This window comes from Sander lucioperca, chromosome 21, assembly GCF_008315115.2.
Source record: "Sander lucioperca isolate FBNREF2018 chromosome 21, SLUC_FBN_1.2, whole genome shotgun sequence".
Classification (NCBI taxonomy): Eukaryota; Metazoa; Chordata; class Actinopteri; order Perciformes; family Percidae; genus Sander; species Sander lucioperca.
Window position 1 is genome coordinate 8728885 of NC_050193.1, and position 26427 is coordinate 8755311.

At 40.4% G+C, this 26427-nt stretch overlaps 1 long non-coding RNA gene across 1 annotated transcript; it reads left to right on the forward strand.

The window, feature by feature from the left end:
• The first annotated feature begins 16271 nt into the window (after nucleotides 1-16271).
• On the forward strand, nucleotides 16272-22553 carry LOC116059609. Its single transcript, XR_004107340.2, has 3 exons — nucleotides 16272-16337; nucleotides 16842-16960; nucleotides 21452-22553. It is a non-coding gene; the product is annotated as an uncharacterized LOC116059609 (long non-coding RNA).
• The last annotated feature ends 3874 nt before the right edge of the window (nucleotides 22554-26427 follow it).

Consider the following 26427-nt stretch of genomic DNA (forward strand, 5'->3'; position numbering starts at 1 on the left):
AGGAAGAAGCCAGATGGAAGGGAAGATAGTGTAGCAAGATCTCTCTCATTGGGCCTTATGAGACAGCACAGCATGCAATAGAAAGGATACAGCACACGCGTGTTATCTTGACAATATACTCTATGTTTCGAGTACAACACATTCTCTGAAAATGACTTGAATAGATTGTTTGACAGATGAAATCTGTACGAAATAACCTCCCCCCAGAATATTATGAAAAAGAGGAATTTGACTTGATCTCACAGCATTTTTCTTGGGCCTCATTAGTGTCATTACTGATTTCCCCTCCAATATTGAGCCAGGGTCTCCTTGAGGGACCCCTGTACCATGGAAGCGGATCGAGTGGAGTGATGATGATGGGAGCCTTTTGACACATGTGTACTTTTACAGTGAGAGGGCATGCATAATGCATGTGGCTTTAACCAAACATCCAGTGCCCGACTTTACCGAAGTGTTATCTAGTGTGTGACTTGGGCTCTCTTCCTGAGTGGGATGGTGTATCAAATTCCTGGAGGCCCTGCTTCCTCCAGTGTACACATGTAAATACTTACAGGCTGCAAGCATATGAACACACACACACACACACACACACACACACACACACACACACACACACACACACACACACACACACACACACACACACACGCACACACACACACACACACACACACACATGCAGTAAAAAACACACATTTCTCCCAGCTGATTAAGCACCAGATGTTGTGTTGCAACATCCACATTCTGAGTTTAATTGGAGGGAGAAATTGGATTCACAAAGGATTAATGCAGGATAAGTGGTTTTCTACATAAACCGAAGTGGCAAAGGTCACTAAGAACAAGTTATTGGGAAGCGAACCAAATATTCTGACAGATATCAGCTGGTATAAGGATGTATTTTTTTTAATGAAATAACACCACACTTTAGCTCTCCTTTAATGCTAACGAGAAACATTTTGATGGAAAGAAGATGGGATTTAGAGCCTCACAAGCTTCTTCCTTCTGGCCATCACACAGCCATGTCTGGCCTCTCCCCTGAGCCCCAGCGGAGGCTGCGTGGGCTAACTGCAATACATCTGGCATGATAGTATGTCTGCACTGTCAGGTCAGTTTTGCAGACACACAGAGATGCAGCCTTATTGTCAGAATTAGTGTTTACATTGACATTATGTTGTAATTTACTATGAAAACATTTAAAATACCAGGATCTCATAAATGAAGGAGCAGACAGAATTTACATTTTATGTAATAACTGAGGCAGCTGGAGGCATTTGGTCCATGCAATAACAAGTGTCAACGTTTTAATGATGCTTACCAAGTCCAAAGTTTGCTTTGCATTTCATATTCACACAGCATGCCAGAGTGAGTGAGAGTGGGTAGATTTTGGAAGGTCTATTTTAGTCAGTCTCTTTCTTCAAACTATGGACTTACATTACAGTAAACAGCCATTTCTACCTCTGTCCTACAGTATAAATATTTGTGCAAACTTATTATGGGGCTATTGTGTCAAGAGGTGAGATGAAAGAATGATATTGACACAGCCATAGCAGTCTTCAGTTCACACAGGGACGGAATTATTTATCTTCATCTTTAACTTGATCATGCAACTTAATGTCAACATTACTATCAACCTTAATCGTTATGAAATATAGTTAAAGTGTTGATTGCATAGGTTTGAAGAGTATGGCTGTACTAAACTTAAGGTCTGTCATCAGGGCGTCTTATAAGTACAGGATAGCCCCACAGCCATCCTGATTACCATGGTTTTCTAAGCTTCAGCTGAAAGGGAATCGTACCCAAGGTGCCTTCCAGGGCCCATTTGACCGGCTTTTACGCTCTATGTGCATTATATGACTGCTTTGTGGTTTCAGCCAACTGTGGGCCTTCCCTCAAAATGAACCCCTGACTACAGGAGCCGACTTATATCTGTGTGTTTATATCTGTCAGAAAAAGGCCAGACTCAACGTTGTGACTGAGGCTCCTCTGCTGATGTAAAAGTTATGATACTTCCCTGAAGCATGGAAGTACCCTCTAGCTAGCTTGCTCTGATAGGGTCCAGAGGAGAGTTGATCCGAAGATTGTGCAAGTATACCCATGGTGTCAAAAATAAGCTTTTTGACAAATGACATTTCTGTAGCTTAATGATCTCTAAAGAACGTGTGAAAACCACAATATATGCTGCAGTGATGTGTAAATGGGTCCACAAGGCAGGATTTACTCATGCTGTTATTCCTTGGTTAGAGGTGTCACGTCGGACTATATTTTGCTTTATTCAGGGCACTTTTCAATCATAGGAACCTTTCCAGAAACTATTTTAGAAACTTAGAACACTTTTGTTTGGTACCTAGTTCCTGACCCCACATACAGTATACTTTCTGTAATAGGCACCATTCATTTAATATCACCAGACAATTGACATCCAAGCTCATTTGAATCCAGATGCATCATACTTGCCTGTTTATTTTAGTAGATGTTTATTTACAGATAATTGCAAATTACTCATCAGAGTTTTATTGAAAATTGTAAGCAGTGTTATTCTGTAGAAATGTTTCATTTGTTTCAAAATTCTGCTATTTGTATGCTAAATTGATGCAATAAGTTATGTTATTTTCTATTGCATGTTAGCAAGTTAATGGTAAGGACAGGCAGAAATCATAAAACTGATATAATTTAAAATGTGTCTTGTCAACTATTCACATTTGTAAACACAAATATGTGGACAGGGAACACTGAAATGCGAATCTTTGGAGGAGAGAGCCTATGTCTGGTATATGATTCACATACGTATATAGCAAGGCTAATGCTGGCTTCATCCAGCGTTGTGTAACACAGTAAGTGTGGCAGTCTGTAAGTGTGTGAAGTGCCAGGGCTGGGGCAGCTTCCCATCTCATTTACAGTAGGTTTTGTGAGAATATGCAGAGTGCAGGTCCAGGCCTACAGCTGCTTATTTATTATTGAGCAGTCACGGCAAGCAGACAGGAGCGAGAGCAGCAGCCAGGACGGGTCCTCCAGGGGCCTGGCCCGGGGGCCAACACAGTGTCTGACACAAGCATAAACATAGGGGACCTCCAAACCCACAAGGCTGCACCACTGCCAAACACCGCCCACCATACTTACCGCCATCATCACACCCGTTACATTTACCACCCTCACTTTCCCAGCAAGGGTTTGTTTTAGAAACGAGCATTTTGGGCAGCAGGAACCTGACACTGCTTATGTTATGATTTTGTAGCCATGTATTAATTAAGCATAACAAGAACTGTGCAGTATTGGCCCTGATGAAACACTGAGGACGATGGACAGAAAAGAGGTCCAGTTATTCGGTGTTCATTCAGGCCTTACCTGTCAGCCACAGACTTGATTTAAACATATACACTCATAATCATGCTAATGTACAGTAGAGTGCATATACAGTGTACTGTACTTCTGAAATTCATTTTGTGACTTTGGACAGTGACCTTTGCCCATTTAAATAACATATGACCTCACTGAAATTGAATGGATGCAACAATCTGAACAGGTCTCTGGAGCTGTTTATACTGATACGACTATCACTCTAAATTGTTCCTATGCCTGTCATTGGTGCATCCTGTACCGAGGTGCGTGGGTGGACAGCCAGAGGCCTGCAACTTCTCTTTATTTAGTACACTTGGTGTTTCCAGAGTTGAGCCCTGCACTAGCTCAGACAGCATTTCAACACCAAGGAGCCTGTCTCTGCTGCAGTCAGGCCAGCAGGTTCCCCCCGCTATCACTTCCGGAGAGAGAAAGAGAAATGTCTCAGCTTACATCAAAGGAAATGGAAAAGAGAAGCGGAAGAGCCTTGACGGGCCTCAAACTACTCTTGTGGAATCACTTCAAAGACAGACCTGCAACAATAGCTGCAAAGAAAGCCCCTATGGTCAAGTCAATGTAATTCTGTACCTCTAAATGTCTTAAAAAAATACTTTCACAGAGCATCTTCAAACCATTTGTCTTCATCTGTTTTTGACCACAGCTCTGCTATTTGGATCTTTCTTCACAAACATTAACAAGACTTTATTGGATTCGGTTTTAGCCTTTGAATGTTGACTCGTTGCCCACTTTGAAACAATATAAGACAGTGTGTTTAATCTGAGGTGCCCAGTCTCAGAAATGAAAACACAGCATTACAGCTGTTGCAGGCATTGATTTTCTGTTGTCAGCCAAGTCCAATAACAAAATAGATGGAGTCTATGCTATTGCTGCAGAAATCTTGCATACTTCCACCAATACTTGAGAGTCAGAAAAGGAGGTGATATATTTTTCTTTACTATAAATTCATTTGGATTGTTAAAAGCCAACACATGCCAATACAGAACACACCACACTAAAAAATTCCATCAAAATAAATATGAGATTTCTGCCCTCTATGAGACATGCATCCTTTACTGTGTGCAGGAGATTCCCTCTTGTCAATCACGTCATATGTTTGGATGTTTGTATTATTCCTCCCCTACTCTGGTGGCCTGGTCACGCTTTAACAATGAGGGCTGACTGACTCCAAGACACACAAATGCATGCGTTGGAATGCGTCTCATGTTGTGGAGGGTTTCCTATAGTGAGCTAGCAGGCCGAGAGGTGTCATGTTATTTAATTACGTACAGCTTACAGCTCCTGTCTGCCTACGGGGCCACCCCTTGCCTTCATCTGATTTAATACGGTTACATTTGCAGAGAAAATATGAATATGAGCTTTTGTTTGCATAACTTTAATTAACCCTTAATTAATATTGTCATCTCAAGAACAGGCCTCAAATCAGGCTGGCAAATTAAGGTGACAGTGTGTGTGGAATGCGGCTCCATTTTCAAGACAAACTGAAGTGAGAGACAGCGGACAGAGAGGGAGAAATCCTCTCATATGAAAACAGAATGAAATAGATCCCGGGCCTTATGCGTCGTATTGCTAACATGACAAGACAACATCTGTTGTTGTAGGGCCTCCAGGCTCAGCCTCCAGACAAAATTATATTTTATTAAGGAACTAATATTTCCTCCTCAGTGGTGTTCGAGACGGAGAGAGGTTTTCTGTATCAGAAAATGCCGTGAAATTGAGAGTTACCTTGGTGATGGCCTTGTCTTTGTCATTATAGAATTTAGTGAAAACTGAAACCATGTCCCGCTGAGGGAAATCAGTATTTGCTTGTTGGAGAAATCACACTGTACCTTTCCTCCTTTGCAATTATCCTATCCCAAATTGAAAGGATAGGAAATGTATATGTATACTGGAGCAGCAGTGGGAAAGAAAGACAGCATAAACTCCAGTAAATGTCAAGTGTGTAAATAACTCCTGTGCTTGATTTTGGGTCGATGTGGTCTCACTGCCACCCCACATTCTCATTTCCAGACACACAAAACCAGAAGTAGTCTCGAGGGCTGAGTGAACACCACATGAAGGCTGTCTTTGTCCACTGTGGATGTGGTACTGTAGCTTGCTAACACTACAGCTCTGGCCTGCGAACAGCAGTGTGTCACCGAGAAGGTGTCAGCCCAAATATGCCGGTGACTCTGACATCAGCCTTTTTTTACCACAATGTTTGTATTTTCATGTGTACATGCCTCTTGTTTGTGTTGTCTGGTTTAGATGTAGATCGTTGGTCTTGTTCAGCTTTGGCTCTCTGTGTGGGTGTGGGTGCTTCTGTAGAAGCATGGGAGTCACTTATAGGTTTCCCCTGCTCTTAGCTCACTTCAGAAAGGCAAGGTGGCATTGTATTTATGAAGCAAGCATGACATTTTCTGTGACTGACACTCTGCCTTACACTACTAGAGTTATAAACAGACTCCAGAGAAGGCCACCTCCTATAATTATTTGCTCACTTGAACCTGCGTGAACAGAGGAGTTGCTTTCTCCATGCCAAGTGGTTTACATTTGCATGAACACAAGCATGTGGACATGGAGATTTGTGTGTATTTATATGCCAAATTGTGTCTCTCACACAGTACACTATGCATACATTACACACACACACACACACACACACACACACACACACACACACACACACACACACACACACACACACAAACAAACTTACCGTACTTGCTGGTGGAATCATTATTTCCTAAGGTGTATGTTGTCTTAGTGTTTTTACTGCTTCAGTCCTGCCAGTGTCATGCTTCTATAAAGCTGTCAGTGTCAGTGTAGGCCCCTGCAAGTCTGCTGTTTTAAATCCCTCTAAAGACTTGTGTTTCTGTGGACCTGTTTATCAGCTCAGGTGAACTGCCACCTTGCTGGGTCACCTAAGTGCTGTTGGCCTGTTAGCCTGTAGTTTCTCCATAGCCTAACCAATTTTAATTCACGCAAGCTGCAGGCCTAACAGTTTATATAATATGGTAATTGAACAGTTATTGTCTAGAGGTAACACAAAACTTCAAAGAAGACACACAATTATAAGTTAGCATAGGCCTACCACTTACTGTCAGCAGGTATCTTGAATTACCTTGTTTTGGAGCTTGTAATAGGCCCAGACTGTGCCACATTCTATCGTCCATGTCTCAGTTTGGCACGTAGACATAAGGCTGGTGGGAACCACTTTTTCCAGAAGTCACATGACATGTTTCCAGTCTATTGGCAATGCCAAACCAAACGGCCAACCTGCATACACTCTATACAGTACATGCAGCTGGTTTAGGTCCAAAATATTCTGGGAATGGATCCACCAGAGGGTGTGTGTGTGTGTGTGTGTGTGTGTGTGTGTGTGTGTGTGTGTGTGTGCTTGTGTGTGTGTGTGTCTGTCTGTCTGTCTGTGTGTGGTGTAGCCTGTGTGTGGACATGTGCGTGTGTGCTTGTCATAATGTATGCACCATGCCAACTTCCAGTACCCACATCCACCTATCCAGCGAGCTGTAGTGCAGTACACATATTCCATCTGGGCCAAGCCAAATAGCTGCTTACCCAAATAGCTGCTTACCTTCCTATTCTCCCACAGCCTCAGAGCCGGACCAGCAGACAGGCACGCTCCACCTCTTATAAAAAACAGAGGCCAGATACCACAGCACACCTTGCTCACAGTACACAACAACAGTGTACCACAATGTACCACAGTGTGCAGGAAGCCTCATTGGGCAGCTTTGGCCATTTAAGGTGTTAGAAAAGGCAGTGCATTGTGTTTTGGGGCAATCCAGATTGTTTTATTATTAAGTTAAATTACATCCATTTTGAATGAAATCAAATTGAAATAAATCCCTTGGCAGCCATAAAAAACAAACAAACAAACAAACAAAACAAATCTCTTTAACAATAGCTGGTCAGTTTTTAATGTCATTGGTTGTCATTGTAAATACGAATTGGTTCTCAATTGCCTTAAATGAAGGTAAAATAAAATAAATGAATATCAGTGCATTTTTTCTTCCATGGGCATACTGTATTTGGTAGTTCGGTCATGTATTCAACTTGAGTGTATTTACTGAAACTGCCATTCAACAGCAATCTCCATTGCTTTAAGTATCAAATGAAACCAGTAGCATGCAGTTGAAGAGGTCAAGAGTTTGAAGGGTCTTTCTGCGGTAATAGGCGTGCACAGGACAACTCTGGCCTCTCCAGAGAGAGCACCAAACACCTGACCTTCCCACAACATTCAATGGGAGTTCAGATTGTAAGGATTTATGAGAGAAGGTGAGAGGCTCTGGCATAGGCTCTGCCCCATGACCGACCCTCAGGGGTCCTGCTCTCCCTTGTGTGTTGACAGTGTTACTGCGCATGTGGACCCCTGAAAGATTGGGTGTGCTTTTTTCCCAATTGTTCTGACCCCTATAAACTGTGGCCTTGCTACCAATAGGCTTTTCCGCTTGGAATATCTCACCCTTAAATGGATCTCTCAGGTATAGGGGCCTCTAAACGTGTGCCTCCAGTGGGCTACAGGAGCCCCAGGATTGGGTTCATTAACTCTGCATTGATTGCTCGAGCTTTGAAAACGTCCGGCAATGGCAGGGATAATATGACTCTATGAAAAGCCATTGCGAGTCCCCATAGACTAATTATGGCACAGACAAGTACGTTTGTAAAGGTTTAAAGGTGTGCCTTGTATAAAATCCACATTTCTCCAATTTGAATTATGAGAAGTCTTGTTTGAATAATGATTCCTATATCTCCATATTATCATAACAATTTTAATTTATTTAGCATTAACAGTAACTGTTCTTCATTGTTCAAACAAACATCCTTGCTTTTGCTTTTGCAACTTTATTATTAAACAACAACGCCTTCGCAATTTCTTTTCCGTTTCTTGCTTACAAAACTTTTTCCCACCAGACGACCCTGTTCTGAACATGAGGTTGCCAGTTATATTTTGGGAGTAGTCCTCTGTTTAATGCTGTGTCAGGCCTGTCCATGCTACTGCATGTGGAAACGGGCCTAGTTGTGATTGATGAAGGTCCTTATGTGCTGGGCCCTCCCAGGTGAGTGGGCCCTCAGAAGTGTAGTGCTTCAAGGCGCTGTGAGATAACATTGGAGCTGTCCTCCTTGCCACCGTCTTGCTAGGAGCCTCATTCATCATGAGTATGGGATACTGCTCACTTCACAGCAGGGCTCAAATATGATCCGACCCTTTTTCCAAGGGGGAAACACGGAACTGGCACTCCCAATATGACTAAGCCTTCAAAAGAGCATTCATGTTTCCACATAATCAGTATTCAGTGACAAGTCATTTCAATTATGGAAACAGAAAATCTCTTCTAATTCTCCTGACATGTTATCAAGTTGTTCTTCTAAAACAATGCCATTTCTCTAAAGACCTAATTGCTCTAGAATTTATAGTTCACACTGAGCAGAGAGCCTCTGCTACAGGAATGTATCACAGTCAAGTTGTGTCAAGTAAACTTTATTATACCCAAATGGGGCAATTCTTTCTACAGCCAGCAGACAATAAAAGCCAGCAGTTCATACACAACAAAACATACATTCATATTCCATATTCCAAGGTATTAATAAGACCAATAGTAACAGGACCAAATGAGCTCTTAAATATCTTGGTCTTAAACTGCGGTATAATTGCTGCATCTCATGTCTCTTATTTGATAGCTCCTCTGTCCTCAGCTGAACCAGAAGTTGTTCTGTCCCTCCTCCGTGAAGGCCGTCTCAAAGCCCTTATTTCTACCCCGAGGACCGAGGAGCAAGACAAAAAAGGATCACGGATACACGAGAGCCTCCCTGGAAGCCCTGCAACTGAAAGCGGTTGCCAACTCTGCCCATACAGCTGACAAATTCATGTGACGCATCAGAGGAAAGGATGTCTCATCACTCTAAAACACATTTGCTCGTTTCTTCTCTCCTCCCATGATTTCCTCGCGTCTCTCCCATGCTTCCTCGGTGGGACGGACTAAGACGCCAGGAAGGGAGGCAAGTGGAGGAGCCGGAGATGCAATTTAAGAGAACTGAGATTTGGGCAATACCTGCAGCCAGCAGCCTGTATTTACAAGACATGGGGTGACTAGGGTCAGCGAGTATAGCTTTGGCCTTTCTCATGGCTCTGACCCTGTATAAAAGTGATAACTCTTCACAATTAATCCCTGAAATTTTGCAATTTTTTCACGATGCTGTTCGGTCGTTGCTTGTTTTTCAAAGTGGGGCAAAGTGTGCTTATTTTTCAGTCAGCTATCAAAGCTGAGATGAGCCGAGGTGAGAGGGCACCTGCCACAACCTCCCAGGAGCCACCCAGGTCTTCATTCCTCCAGACTTTTTGAAGGAGCAAAAAGCAGTGTGGTTTCCAGGTCCTGATGGGCTTGCTGGCAGATGGCACTGAAACTCTCACTGAGCACCTCTGTTCCCAATTTGTCATGGAGAGGCAGGGATTTACTGTGACCACCCGATCGTTTTTGATACGTCTTGACTAGTTTATCCAAGGTATTCACATGCAGCAATTATTGTGTAAATAGTCATATTATACACACATAGGCTGACCATTACTGCAGGTCAAAGAAAACGCCACAAGTGACACCACATACAGCATTCCCTGTTGCTTCAGAAAATGAATCTCTTGACTGCAATACAATTATATTATATTTCTGTGTGTACACCCAAAAGTGCAGAATGCTTTTTGAAAATGGCTTACAAATTATCATTTCATATATTGTTTAAAATGTGTTTTCAACTGAAGGTGTCTGAAAATGAACACACAACATGTTTAACTCATCCATTAAGGATTAATGACCAAATGACCAAAAAGTATTGTATTTGATTTATTTCATTTCTTTTTTAGAGCTTTTGATTGTATTCATGATGAATTCAACATACTTTAATGTTCTTAACTAGACTAGACTGATGTGATGACACTGACATCAATCATAAAGTGTTACCTATATTTTAGAAATAAAATATCTACAGTGTTTGTAATACATCATAATAATAAAAAAACATCAATTGTATGTCCCTTCCCACAATTTCTATTTTGTATTCCTAGTCTTACCTTTCTTCATTATAATATATGGTTCTCTGCAAACAATGACATGGCTGTTGGTTGTTGAAATAAGTGTTGATCTTGGTGATGCATTTGGTTGCCACAGCCCTTTGTAAGCACAGGACACATGTTTCATATTCCTCCCCTTTAATTAGGCCGGACTGGAAAAGCTGACCACACTCCTTGTTTTTTTGGTGTAGGCCTGTGGAAAGGTGTGTGGTGGGCCTGAAAAGTTAATGCATGCATGGCATCTCTCTCCAGTACCGGCAAGATTTATAACCAAGTATGTTGGACTCACCGAAGTGGTCAGACTTTTGAAAAAGCATGTAAAACAAGGCTTAATTTCAACATCTGACAGTTGGTTACTAAGCCAGTTACCACCAATAAACAAACACACACTCCTTTTCTTTAACTATTTGAAAGGTCTTAAAAATGAACCAAAGTATTCTCTGTGGTGACTGCCCTGCCTTGGTATGAATAAGGCAGTTTATGTTTAACCACCATTTACATTTCACTGAACTATGCCTAAATTTATACTGCGTTTCTGAACAGGAAAGAGTATGTCTAAACGAGTGGGTGGTTCTATCACACACACTGGTTGTCATCAATTTAGTAGACAGGTACAGTATTTGGTGGTTCTGTCACTTTATATTCGCAAATATACACCTTTTTAGTATGTGTTTACCAGGACAGTTTAAATCAGGAAAAGGACTAACGGATTGCATGCTGCACATGGATTACCTGAGCAGATAATTAAAAGATCAAAAGACAAGTATTTGTGGATATATAGTACCGCAAATGTCTGTCAGAAACACAGTTGGCATCATCAGACCTTGAATGTCAACATTTACAACTAAACACCTAATAAAAGTTCCATTAAAAACATAGATGGACAAGGTTTCCCATCTAGGACAACTCGTTTTTTTCTATCAAGAATAAGCCCCTTTATGAGGCTCTTTTACCTTGTTTGTTTTCCCTAGAAATTCAATGAAGGTCAAGTAGGTTGAGCTAACAAAAAAGACCTTAAAATCGGAGGGAAAAAAAGCAGGCTTTGGTAAACAAAACGAAAACGGGACAGTGAGGAAGATGCCACACTGAGTCATTCTGTCTATGCAGTAATTATCCCTGTTTTCCTCTTTCTCACTTTCTCCAGGTTAGGAGTCATCAGCTGATGGAAGCTCTTCTTACTTTCTTCTAACTCTACAATACTATACAATACTCACTGTACAATAAATCACAACACATTGTTTTGTTCCGTATATTGATTTGGCATTTAGGCAACAACTAATCTAAAACAGTTTGTTATGCAATAGAGGTATTCTGCCAGCAGCCATTGTTGTCAATTGGGTGTTTTGTTGCTATAGCAAGCAACTGCTACAGTCCTTTAGCATTTGCTGCTTAACTGACAATGTTACATTTTGCAATTTTGTCAGATTTGTATTGCTGGACCATTATCAGTAGGTATTTTTTTTATCATAGCTGTTTTGTGATCGTGGATATGTAATTTGTTTTGTTTTTCTGATCAGTTTGCTGCTCTGAGACTGATGCTTTGCTAATACAGCATTCTAAGTAGCTAACTGTTGGCTTATTTACTGTTGGACTAACTATATTTTACATGTTTTACTTTTATTTATGTGGACTTAGTTTACTTATGTTAACTAGCTTGATTATTGTGTTGTTCTTTCTTTGGGGTCTTCATGTTGATCTTTCAATGGTGATACTTTGTTTATTTCTGCCATGAGGGACAATGTAACTCATTTGATAGCTAGTTAATCTATACCAGTGTTGTAATGTAACAAAGTACAAATACTTCGTTACTGTACTTAGTAGAATTTTCACGTATCTATACTTTACTTTGTTATTTATATTTCTGGAAACTTTTTTTTTTACTCCACTACATTACCTAAATAAAATGTATACTTTTACTCCACTGCATTTCCCCTAAGCATCTTAGTTACTCGTTACTACAAAATAACATCAGAAGAAATAAGTTTGACTGCAAAAAAGCAGTTTGGCGAATCATTGCTCCTAGATTGCAAGTTAATGCACGCTCCATTCCAGTTGGTGTAGTAATGCCAAAACTAACAAAGAGGAGGAAACATAATAATGAATAGCGAAATGGTAACACCTGCTGCAGGCTCTAACCAACCTAACAGACGATGACCACCCCAATGACAGTGGTGAACGAGGTGGTGGTGATTGGTGAAGATAACTGGCCGTATTTGCAAGAAATGTTTTAGTATGTTCGAGAGAAAGATTCCTCCTTACAAAAAAGAAAACAAATTCTGTTTGGTTTCCTCTTTGTTGATGTCAGACTTTGAATTTGATGTTTAAGAAGGTGTGGAAACCCTGAATATTATATTTACTATGAGGAAGCCACAATAAAGTTCATGAACAATGTTTTGTTTACTTTTACTTCAAATACTTACATTTAATATCAGAAAATTACTTTTTATACTTAAGTACAGAAAATATCAGATTCTTTAAGACTTTTACTTAAGTAATATTCTAAAAGCTGACTTTAACTTCTACCAACATCATATTCTGGTAAGATACTTGTACTTTGACTCAAGTATTACTTTCAAGTACTTTATATAAGACTGATCTATACTATTATGTAGATTAGTATCTAATCTTTTTCTGATTTGTAATCACTATCGTTGAATTTGCTTGTCCAGTATGGTTTTAATTTATATTTTCGGAATTCTTTCCAATAAAAACCTCAAAGGTCAACTGCTGTCTTCAGCCTTTATTGGAAGTGTGTTAAGCTTGCTGCATCCTATAGCTGAAAACCTACACACATGAGGGCAGAAGCATAGGGTTAAAAAAAAAAGATTTATTTTTGATTCTAAATAGAAACCAGTGAGTTCATAGCTTTTATGACACGATGATTTGATGTCACATGGCTATCATTATAATCCATGAAAATGTAAAGAGACATATGTATTGGATTTCCTTAAATAGAGACAGCGTAGAAGGGCATTTGACAGCAATGTCGACAAAGCTGAAATGTTTATTTTAAAATAGATGTTTGAATATTGTTTTATTTCTATATACTTGTAGACTTGGCTCAGCAGGTGAGTCTGTCTCGAAGTCATGTTTGAATTAAGAGCCTGGATTCAATTCACATACTGTAGGAGTCTATACCAGGACAATGTGAGTAAAAGGAAAGCTGTGATAAGAGAATCTCTGTCACTGTATCCAAGTAAAATAAGCGAAAGACTGGCATACTTTATTTTTGAACATGGTCATGGGATATCAGGCCTGCCCCGTGGAAAAATACCGCAGCTAAAATCAAATCCAGGGTGTCACTTCTTAAGTTTTGGGAAATTTAAGTTTACTTTTCATTATGTTTGTATAGGATTGTGTTTCATGTGCAATAAAACACCTTTCAGGTTGCTCAATAAAATATGAAATTCTTGAATGTGTAAGGCAAAGTCTGCTGGCTCAACTAAAATTCTGGACTAAGGATTTTAAATCAAACTGCTACTGCTGGTCAGCTTTGGAACATTATTCATTCTGATCTCAATCTTTTGGGCTACATGACATTTTTTTAATAAGGATTAATTTGTTTACAATCTAATATTGGAACCATTATCAACCCAGTGAGGATGATGATGATGATGATAATTCAAAAGTACTCAACTTTGCTGTAAAGGGGGCAACCTTGAAATCAGTCAATCAGCCCGGTAAAAGCCAGCGACTGTGACTAAGGAGAGTTATAATAGTAGTCTTGTGTCTGGACGCTATGGGAGGGACAATTTTCTATTCCTCCTTAAGTAAATACTACATATGCAGTGGGTATTAGGCTCCATCACAATCCCTGGTTATTTGGCAGGCTGTTGCTAATGGAAGCATGGTCTTGAGTGAACGTCACAAGCACAAGGTTGAACAAAGAGGCCCTTCTGTGGGCCAGAAGGTGCTGAAAGGCAGGCTGAGGGTGGCAGGTCTGTATGGAGCACCACTATCATGCTGGGCGTCATATACTGAAGCTCATAGACAAAGGTGAGGCATGTTATCGCCACTCCATTGCCTCAAACCTCTGCTGTGGGGTAAGACCAGTAGTTGCATGACATTTTGAGATGATGAGGTTAAGTACTCTTTAATTTCTCACACAATTAATGCAAATGCGGAAGTTATCTGGCTCTGTTTGCCAGACACTGATGTAACCTCTTTAAAGGACAACAGTCACCCTTGATCATAAGTTGCAGTTATTATATGCATCTAACATCTCATTAAGCATTTACAGTCAAACACAGGAAGCGCTCTGTGCTGAGAAGGACACAAAAAAAGCTGCATTTTGCCCAGTTTCCTGGATTGAATGATGGGATCTGAAAGTAGACATGGCAAAGCTTCATACCTCATTGATTCTCTGTGCCACATGTTTTTGCATCATATAACATCATAATTTAGACCACATGTGCCCATGCATGCCCTCCTGAATAGGAAGAGGTGAATGTCTGAGACAGTTAGAAGGGAACATAAAACACAGTCCGTCAAAACACTTACAGCACATTGGGTTTCTCCAGTTGTAGGATTGAGAGAAAAACAGGGTGAGGAAACAGATTCACTACCAACTCATATTATATTCAGCTGCTGAGGTTGTAAAACACAACTGCCTTGTATCTGCAAATCACTGATTGACAAATGCTCTGCAAGACATTTCTAAATCTCTTCTCCTGTGAGGTTCTTCGACATCATAAAGAAAGGAATGATGAACTAAATATTAAGATCACTCATGCTGCTTCTATATAGCCAGAAGTAGTAAGTTTTTTCCTAAAGATGTTTCAGTCATCCCTTATTGCATGTTCTACATATGAGCTGAACAATGTTCCATCAGCTCAACAATGTTAAATCTCAGCCAGGCTCAGAGTTCTACCATAGCTCGTTGGAATCTGTTGCTATTAGATCTAAACAGATACAAACACAAATAAAACAAGCAATTACTTTTATGTCAGAAGAGAAATCCACATAAAAGAAACATTTTACCTTACTGCATTACCATTGTGCATGTAAAACACATAAATCATCATTACATGATCTTGCCATAACCTTCCCATAACCTGATTAACCCAAGTAACTGTAGGTAGCAAAATGTTAAATGTAAAATTAAAAGTAAACTGTGCAAATAAGGTAAACGTGCCCACTTTCATAATTACTGTTATTATTTAATAATAGCTGATATTTCTCTATCTACTCTCCATATCAGTTGTATGTGTGTCAATGAGAGGCAGAGCAATGGGTGGCCATACAGTGTGGCACATTTCTGAAGCTGTGAACAGGGATGGCTGAGTGTGCTAACCAAAGGAAAGCCTCAGGGCCACGCGACCGGACCCGTGGAGCCACTCGAGTGATCCCTTAGCCACCACATACAGTCTGCCTTTTACCTCCTTGTGTGTACACAAAGGGGAACTTATTCCTAGTTCCCCACCCTTGCTCTTACCTCCCCTCCTTCTTTCCCCCCTGCCCTTCATAATGAGACAGAGTCAGGTCCTGCCACTGCATAATAAAAACTTGTCTCCATTGCCAAACAATCACTGCAGGCCGGGAAGGAGAGATCATCTAAAATCAATCCAACAGTGGATGGGTGACCTGATACTGTCGGCAGTAAGTGAAGCACAAAGGGTGTGACTTTCTTCCACCCCTCATATAGTGTGGGGGCACCAGAGCTCCACATGAATCTGTTCATTATTAAAAGGAAAGGCTAAAGTTCCACATTGTACAGTGCACTTTTGTATGCCATGTATATGGAATATGATATGCTAATCTAAAATAATAATAATAATAATAATAATCGCCATATCATTCAATCTTATGTTCATTTATTTTTGCCCTCAGCGACGACCTCTGACCCCAGTCACGTGACGTTGTTTATATTTTCACACACGGAGCACATATGAAAGAGAAGGGAAAACTCGTCTGCCTTCACGTGAGTTTTTAAAGTTATGGAGATAATGACAAATGCCCTGTAAATAGTTAAAAAAAAAATAATGTGCAGCTTCAGCTTGTAACGTTTGCATCACGTCGCGCAGCATTGCCTAATATTATGCTAAGTTGTCAGCCATAATGATAGCCTATGTAGCAGCAGCAGGCTAACGTAGCTACGTAACGTCCATTACATTAGCTAGTGTGCGCTCTGTAGAGAAGAGAGAGGCTAAGGAATGTGATGGTTTGGGCTCTTGAATCATGTTAGATTATACATTGTTGACAGTCAATATTTTACGTGAATTTAAAACCAACAATCAGATGTAACGTTAGTGAAAGCTGATATGAGTCGACTTAACTTAATTTGTTGCGATATGATAAATTAATGTCCCAATTGGTTAATAAACTTTGCATTTAGAGCAATAGCCCCTCCATATGTCTGTGCACGTCCCTGGTTGGATCTGTCAGCAGTAGAGAGTACTGTGAAATGTTACGTTTCCTCTGGCAGTGCCTTTACAACACAGGAGCATGGAGGCCACACACAGCTCCCAGATATCCAGAGATGAGAGTAAATAAACCAGGGGAGCCATCCCTGACACCATGTGTGGCTACGTACAGTGCAGACTGGTGGGAAAACAAAGTTGGGTCAAGCGTGATTAATGCCTCACCTTTTGTCTGGATGCCAGGGACAGTGTTGGGCAAGTTACTTCCAAAATGTAATACATTATACTGTAGATTACTAGTTACTGTCATTTGAGAGTAATTAGTTATTTTACAATATTACTGTCTCTGAATTGTAATGCTTTACACTACTTTTGCATTACTTTTGAGTTACTTTCACCAAAATAACAGCAGAAGTTTGACTTGGCAGGTAGCTTGTGAATTTCATCACCGGATCAATAAAGTCTCCTCTTTATCCACTTTAATACATCATAGATTATTCATAATATTTTGTATAATTAATATGAATATGCAAAGTAACTAAAGCTATAAAAATAGAGAAGTAAAACGTACAATAGGCAAGTATTAAAAAATGAAAATACTCAATTAAAAGTACCATACAGTTGTATTGAAGTACGGCATAGTTACTTTCCACGGCTGATAAAATGCAATTATATTATGTGTAGCAAGCCTAAACATTAATTCCCGACATGTTTCTGTCAGCAGCTCGGACACACTGCTGTCCGTGCTGATGTACCGTCACCTGTTGGGACACAGATGTTGTCCGTACCGTCTCTGGTTCTGGCTCTGACCACAGGAACAGTGACGGGACAGCTCGCTTCAACGCAGCATAATAACTCCTGAAAATAATGTCCATCTCGCAAATGTATCTGTCTCTGCAGTCATCTCAACCATCGAATACAGCAACAGGAAATAATACTCACAGCTTTTTTTTCCTGTGAAGAAATGTTTCACGGTGTTGGGGAATTGTTAAAAAAACAAAACACCACTAAATGTTGCGTTAAAATGCGTTGTAACTCGCATTACTGAGATTGTAACAGGTATATTATTACTGAAAATTAATTAGTAATGCTTTATATTACTGTGTTACAGCAAAAAGGAATACATTACTGTAATTGCGTTACTTTTGTAACGTGTTACTCCCAACACTGGCCAGGGATGTGTGTGACGAACCCTAAAGCTTGATCTAATGACTTCCCTGTGAGGTCATAATTGATCTTGACCAAAATGATATTATACATCTTTGATATCCATGTACAGAGACCCAGAACATGTTTTATAATTGACAATTTCCCTCCAGTTGGTACCTTATTGGGTGTTTGTCTTGATATATTTCCTAACCAAAGCAAATGCATGGGGATTTGCAGTAATAATAATAAAAATTAGTGTTGATTTAAGTATACTCATGTTTTAACATACTGGTTGTTGTAGTGTTTAACACAAAAAATAATGCCTCATTTGTGATTATGCCATGTTTTGCAATGTAAAATATGGACACATGGATAGGCCATGTTCTTTTATTGTTACAACATGATCTGGCAGGTTTGTAGCTGTCAAAAATTGCCTCCAAATTAAATGATAAAATACTTTCAGTAACAATGCTATGGATAAGGTTAGGTTTTAGCACAAAAACGACTTAGTAAGGTGTAGGGAAAGATCATGCTGGGTTAAAACAAGTACTTAGTTAAGGTTAGGGGACCTTCGTGACGGTTACAATAATAAACACTTGGTTAAAGCTAGAGGACACTCATGGTCATGCAGGAAACTGGAAACGAAAAGAGGCCATCTGTCCGATAACAACACAGGCTGTTCTCATGAACCATTTATACATATAGCTACGAAAAGTAATGTACTGTAATTCGTAGGTTTTCCAAGTAGTTATTATTGTAAGTGAGTGAATACGGCACTGACTGCTAGTGGCCGTAGTAATTATGACTGGAGCACCTAATATAAGGCCGAGAAAAATCAGACTAGGGAGGAAGTCGGAGTGGTGGATTGGTCCCCAAAACACAGGACTTTCAAGTGAACTTCATGTCCTGGAAGAAGGTAGGGGAAAACACATGACTTACACCCAGGAACCGGATGTTTGTGTCCCAGAAGTATAACTTAAGGGGACCACTGTTTAACTCAAACCACAAAGGTTTGTTAAATTTTAACTAGTAGTTTTGGTGCCTAAACCTACTGTATGTTGTCACCTTTTTGTGCATACGTTTCCTAGGATATCATAAAAACCTGTTCATGAGAATGCGTTGAACAACATCAACTTACTTCCTCTTATGCTACTCTCATAATGACTATGGCCACTGGAGGGCTCTGTCACTTGGACGTAAACGCATGTCGTTTTGGGGCTCCTGCTCAAATGACTGATGCTGTCGTTTTTTCTTTGGACAGTCACCAGACAATTCTGGCAGAGCTCTTTTTGCTTCGTCAGCACCAATTAGTTCAATTACTTCCTGTAGAATGCCTAGAGCAGGGCCTGCAGGCTTCATAGAGCCTAAAGCTATTTGTCTGATGTATTTACATCCAGGCTAATGTAGTATTACAAGTGTTTACATAATTTTTTGCTGTGGGATTAAAGGCGCAACCGGTCAGAGTGTTAGATTTATCTAGGAAATTGTGCAATGGGAGAATGTTAGGCATCTAAACTTAACACAAAAAATAAGGAAATTTGTGTTTGGTAGATTATTTCTCTGTGGTAACAATGCTTTTTGGCAATAAATATTATGCTGTTGGAAAGCCTGTTTAGTTCCCTTCAAATGGTGCCCCATTTGTAAGGAACATGCATTTGTGGGATGAGCAGCAGCGCTGAGTATGTGGGTTGCGCCCATGAAAAATTTGCCAAATCTTCTCTGCCAATGACAAACAGCTTATTCTGCCATTGACTCATTTGGTGGATTGGATGATTGAAGTTTGAAGAAACAAGACATATTGGCGATTTAACAATGTATTGATTTCACAAACAGGAGCCTCAGTAGCATGTGGAAGAACCATACACAGACACAACAGCCTGGCAGCTCCTCCTCATGCTGGTCACCAAACTGGTCACACACTGCTGTGGGATGGCATCCTATTCTTCAACCAGCATTTGTCGCAAGTCAGCCAACGTGGTTGTGTTGGTCACTCTGGCACGAACAGCACGCCCAAGCTGAGGACTGCTGGCAGGCCATTCCATCCTCTCCACTCCCACATTCTGGAGGTAGTCTCTGATAAACCCCGCCCTGTGGGGGCGAGCGTTGTCATCTTGGAGGATAGCGTTTGGTCCCAGACTGTGGAGATATGGGATTGCCACTGGTTGCAGAATCTCATCTCTAAATCAGGCACCTGATTGGCAGCACCTGAGGGTACCAGAAGCTCAAAACAAGTGTCAATAGCAAAAGCAAAATAACCTGTTTGGCAATAGCAGAGAAGATTTGGCAAATTCTTCAACCCACATACTCAGCGCTGCTGCTCATTCCACAAATGCATGTTCCCTTACAAATGGGGCACCATTTGAAAGGGAACTAAACAGGCTTTCCAACGGTATAAGATTCTTTGCCAAAAAGCATTGTTACTACAGAGAAATAATCTACCAAACACAAATGTCCTTACTTTTTGTGCTAAGTTTAGTTGGACAGCTCTGGACTGTCAGCTTGACAGTTAATTCTGGCCATACATGTATTAGCAAGGGTTGAAAATTGTTAACTATCCAGTTTTAAATGCCTGTGGATCAGATATGTCAGATTTTGAAGGGGTACTGAAGTAAGTGCCAATCAAGACAGATTGTTTATCCAAGAAAAGCCTGTAAACATGCACCCGAGTTCAAACTCTCTGCAGGTTCTCTGTGTATGTCACAAGGTGCCGAGGCGCGTTCACCTTACAGTATTCCAGAGCAAAGCAAGCCATCGTCACCAGTATTGAGAGTGACAATGCTGACATTTCAACAGCTATACACTCTGAAACGTGCACGCCTAATCTGTATTCTTAAGAAGGATTTGCCTCCAAATTGCTCCATTGCCTGTGGTCCTTCTGTTTGTTGTCATCCATTGCTGCACATAGACTTTAAATAAACACAGCTTTGATAAGCTAGGGGCCAGACAGTCACCTCTGACCCATAGCAGTTCCGATCGGGGTCCTGGGGCATGAGGTTCACCAGGTGACACAAGCGTAGCTTTAAATTAGCGGCCCTTTTCTATAGAGGGAGGTTTATAAACACTGCGAGTGGATGAGGGAGTGTTGGTAGGAAATTGACTTTGTCCAGAGTGTGCTGACCAGGAAGAGGGCATAGGTTAAGAGGTACATGAATCAAAGGAGGCTTGGGAGGTTATCATGGACATTATTCATGAATAGGATAAATTTACAGCCAATCATTATCCAACTAGTCCCAGTAAAAGCTTTAATTTTGGTATTCTGTAAAACCGCTCTATGTATAAATTGCTATGGTGATCTTATTTTATAAGCAAGTTTTTTTTTTTTAATGTCATTTCAAAAAACTGTGTCTTATGTCGCTGTATTATAGTATTATATTTTATTTTTTACCTTCCTACTCTCACTGAACTTAGTCTTCCTCTCCCTCGAAGTGTGTATATATACACTTTTATAATTAAAACAGTTTCCCAAGACCTCTGAAGGTAAATTCAGGAAAATAACTTTATATTATACAAATATTTCCTTCTGCAGAATAAGGGTCGTTGGCCTATTTGTAGTGGACGTGGCCTTGGGTGCAGCCAGCCAGTGGCAGTCTGAGGCCTCTTTGTAGGCCGCCGAACATGCACCAAACCACAAATTATCATTGGAGCAGGACAGGCCTCCTGCACCACAACCAGGCCCACCTCTAACTCCCCGAAAGCTTTGGATTTATGGCATGAGTCCAAATAAACATGTCTGAACGTTGTGGCAGAGAGGAGCCGTGGTTGAGCATGCATCTGAGAGAATCAGATCTCACACCTGTATTAGTGATGTAGCCCGCTACCAGGTAATACAATCGCACACTTTCTTAAATAAATCTTAAAATATTAATTCATACATGAATCCATGATCTTCAGTATCTCTCCTTGGCCCTGTGTCTCTTGTTTTCAGCTTTCCTTCCCTTTCACCACTTCCTGTTCTCACCGAGTCTTTGCTGAATTCAGTCTACTTTTTTCATGGTAAATGAGGTGTGCAGTAATGTAAACATTGCTTAGAGATGTTTACTTTTGTCTCTGTATAATTTCTGGTCAGTACAGTAGTCACACTTATGCAGGTAGAGTGCTGAGTGGAAATCTTTCCAGCGGTTCTTCGTCATTTGTAACCATCTACCAGGGTGGGATTGCTCATTATAATATTCCCTGCCTGTTGGAGAAATTAGGAGCATTTCTGTTTTTACTAGTGGTTTTGCAAGTTTTGACTGATTATTAATAACAGAGGGTACTCTGTTTATTAATTACTGTTCATATATTTATGCTCCACAGAGCAGTCATTTTGGATGTTCTTGTTATGTATTTAAAAAAATAAAACAATACTATAATAACATTATTTATACATCACAATGCCTGACAAAAGATAAAAAATAAAGAAACTTAAGAGAGACATTTGACAATAATACAATTACCAGCTATAAATAGGTGATAAAAAAGTCAATTAGAGCATCCTAGGTAAAATCAAATCAAAAAGTATCCTTATTTCACTAATAAAGTCAAATGTTTCTATCAAGGTTGGAGATTTTCAGTTAAAGCAGAAATGTAGAGCTGTGTAATAATAGAAACACTATGTTCTCGCTCACGAGATATCTCTTAAGCCCCTGACACACTAACCCGACTGCCAACTGTTGGCAGAAAAGGCAGTCGGACTGATCAGTCGGTTCCCCAAGGTCCAAAAAGTGCCTCAGAACACACCGAAGGGACGCCGACTTGAGCGTGTAATACGTCTCCATAACAGCAGGTGGCGCTAATCTGTATTGTCGCCCAAAAAATGAAAACCGGCAGCTGATTGGACGAACGCGTTACGTGGGTCTGGTTTCTCCGGAAATTCACAGCCAGACTGTCATGGCGGCTTGTTCAGAATACGATCTCATATTGTACTAAAATAGTTCACCGAAACGTGTTTCTGAAAACATTTTAAGCGAGAAATAGGCCATGCAGTTGCTGAATCTGTCTTCATTTCAGATTGCCAAAGGTCAGTTTAAAAGATTTTCGTCAGATTTTGAGAGGCTTAGTCACGCTCATCCCGCTCGTCATTTCCGGGTTAGCACTCCTCCAATCAGATGGGTCATGGAGTCCGACTGCATGCCCTCCGAAGCAACATGTCAGGTCGGCCAAAATGAAGGCCGACAGCTCCTTGGACGGACGACGGCACGGAACACACCGAATAGACTTCAGTCACTGACCTCGCCAGACTGTCCGACGGCCGATTATCGGGTTGGTGTGTCACTGCCTTTAGGGAGAAAGGACAGAATTGTAACCTGTCAAAAAATCTGTCAATTATAACATTTTGATTAACCATATCATAAGCAGCCCATAAACCAAGAAGTACCAGAACAGATGGTTGTCTACCATCCAGGTCTTGTACTGTCTTTTATTAGGATCTTATGAATGCTGTTCTTTCATCAAACATGTTTAGTACTAGCTGTTGTGTTGGACCTTTTATCTTTCAACGCCATAAACTTAAAATGGCTAATTCTCTATATAACCAAATACAAACGTGTACATTATCTGCTTCAAACCGTGGGAACTGTTTTCAATACCTACGTTTTAGGGATTGATCTTTTTGCACCACACAGTTTTACCAGCATGCAGTCAGCATTAGCCTTCACAGTAAGACTAAAAGTGTGCACCAGCTGACGCTAAGATTCTGCTTTTGGCATGCAGTGTTGATGACATCAGTCATTTGTCACTCTGCAGACACACTGTGATTTATGACTTTTCCCATGCAGCAAAACATGCCCTTGGTGTTTCTTTATTACATTTAAAACCTATTACTGTAAAATAGGGAGATTACTGCATAATACATGCTTGGAAAAGAGCTGCAGGTTGAGCAAATATGGTGTGTTTTATACTAATAAAGTAGCTGGGTTATGGGTAAATGTTTATATTATTTTACAGCTTGCCTTGAGGAGGGAAAAGATTTCCATTCATAACCAGAGTGATGAATGTGAGTAATTACCTTGTATTGTAAGCAATATACTTCACCCCCTAACGCTTCACACTGTTTTATGATTTGGATTTAAAATCACAGACTTTTCTAATGCAGTCTGCTTGTTTTTCAGTTTAAGTTTTTGTGTTTGGTGTGCTAACTGTGTCATTGAATGATTAAATCAGTGAATTAATTATCGGCATATGGTTTTCATTTAGAGAAGTTTTGATGTGTAACAGGTGTGAGACAGCAGTTTACACCAGACCAGCTAGGGATTCAACTACTATCTCCCGTCTCTAGATGGATGCTACCGTGTGATGAGAGATGGACACAAACACATGAGGTAGATTGAGGTAAAAACATTTCTCTTTGATATCAAATGGGCCTTTTAAGTTCTGTAATTACCAAAACTGGCACAGAGGGACTTTGAGCACTGATGGACGACCAGCTTACCAAGCAATGGGCAGTTTTTGTATATTTGCCCAGTGAGTGATTTGCAGAAAGACATCCTTGTAAAGGCCACCGTCATCCCTCTCTGAGGGCCCTCTGGGTGCTGACACCTCATGTCTATCAACTCTAACATGGCTGTCAGCGCAGATCACACCATCCCTGCCAGCCAGTTCTCTCCTACCGCTTGCTGGTATTGTACAGTATCAGCGGAGACGACCAAGAGACAAAGAACTATAGAGCAGACAAAGATGTCTTTTAGCTGATATTGACACACACTCAGTTTCATTGCATTTGAGTGCTGAAGGATAATCACCATCAGGGATTTAATATCAATAAATGCTGTGCATTAGTACACGTGGATCCTGCTGGAGGATGTTTATGTGTGGACACTGATTATTTATATGTCAGCATGTTACCAATGTTGAGGTAAGCATGCCCTGTCAGTTAACAACAAAGTGAAAAATAATCTTGAGGGTACAAGTCATATTAATAACATAATTTTAAGAGGATGCGAAAAAAACAACTTGTATACTTTCCATAAGACATTTCATAACAGAACCCTTTCTACTTTTTCTTCTTCTTTTTATTGCCTTGTAGCAGACAGGCACCCTGGAAGTTGAGGCCTATAATGTGCTGATAGGGTAGAATGAGTTGTACAGTTGTCAGCACTAGGTTGATGAGAGTCAAGGGAGCATCTGTGTTGATGCTGAAGGGGTTAACGTCAGCTCTGAGGGCAGGAGGTAGTCTTTACTGGGAGTCCCACCACTGTGGTCAGTCTGGGAGTTGTTAGAAGTGTTCATTAATCATAGTCCTAATTTGTTTTCACACTGCTGTGCTGACACAGACTGAATATTGTTACAGAGGCAGTTAGGTGGGAATCTCAATGGTCAGAGTTGTCATTGTAGTGCATGTTAAAGGACCCAGTAAGGCTGAACCACAGTTACATGTGGCAGGTAGAGGTAGGTGTCAATGTGGATGTTAAAAACCTTTTTTTTTTTTTTTTTTTTACACCTGTCCTGTTTTTTAAATGTGTAAAAAGCCACATGTTGCAACACACGTGTACATAGACACGTGTGTTACCTGTTTAACCAAATTTATTAGCATGACTCCCAAGGAGACCTGAGCTATAGACTTCATAAAGTCAAAGGGCAGTTTACCCTGAGAGTTCTCCTCTTTAATGTCGTACCAAGTCTTGACAAAGCGGAATATCATTAACATCATACTCTAGCTACAAAAAAAGTTTAGTTTCTTGTCAAATTTGGGAGCAACCGCAATGTGAGTAGCAATGTGTTTTTTTTTGGGCTTTTCCGCCTTTAATTTTTTTGACAGGACAGCTAGGTGAGAAAGGGGAGAGAGAAAGGGAGAAGACATGCAGGAAATCTTCACAGGTCGGTTTTGAACCCTGGACCTCTGCGTTGAGGTATAAACCTCTCATGTATGCCTGCTCCACCCACTGATCCAACCCGGCCACATGAAGAGCTTTTTTTTATCGTTATTATCATTAAATATTTAAGTTTAATGACAAGTTGTCGTGTTTTTTTAAGTTTCAATTTTACATTAATTTATCTTAGTGCTATCAGGGATAAGCAAATGCCTGTTAGAGTCTTAAAGCAGCCATATTATGCTCATTTTCAGGTTCATAATTGTATTTTAAGGTTGTACCAGAATAGGTTTACATGGTTTAATTTTCAAAAAACACCATATTTGTGTTGTACTGCACCGCTCTATCTCACTGCTGCAGATCCTCTTTTCAGCTGGTCTCTGTTTTAGCTACAGAGTGAGACCTCTTTTCTTCTTCTTCTGTACTATCTTTGATTGCACTGCACATGCCCAGTAGCTCAGATGTAGATCATGTCAGCTAGCTAGCTCCATAGACAGTAAAAGAAAGGCTGTTTCTACAACTTTGGTCAGTTACAAGGCAGGATTAGCTGGGAGACTTCAAAATGAGGGCGCACATGTAAGTAGTTCTTTTGTAGATTATGGTGAACTTGTGTGTGTTGTAGCAGTGCTTTGCTATTGAGAACGAGGTAGCATGCTAGCGTTAGCATGCTAGTGTTAGCCATAGCGTTAGCATGCTAACGCTACGAGCTAATGAT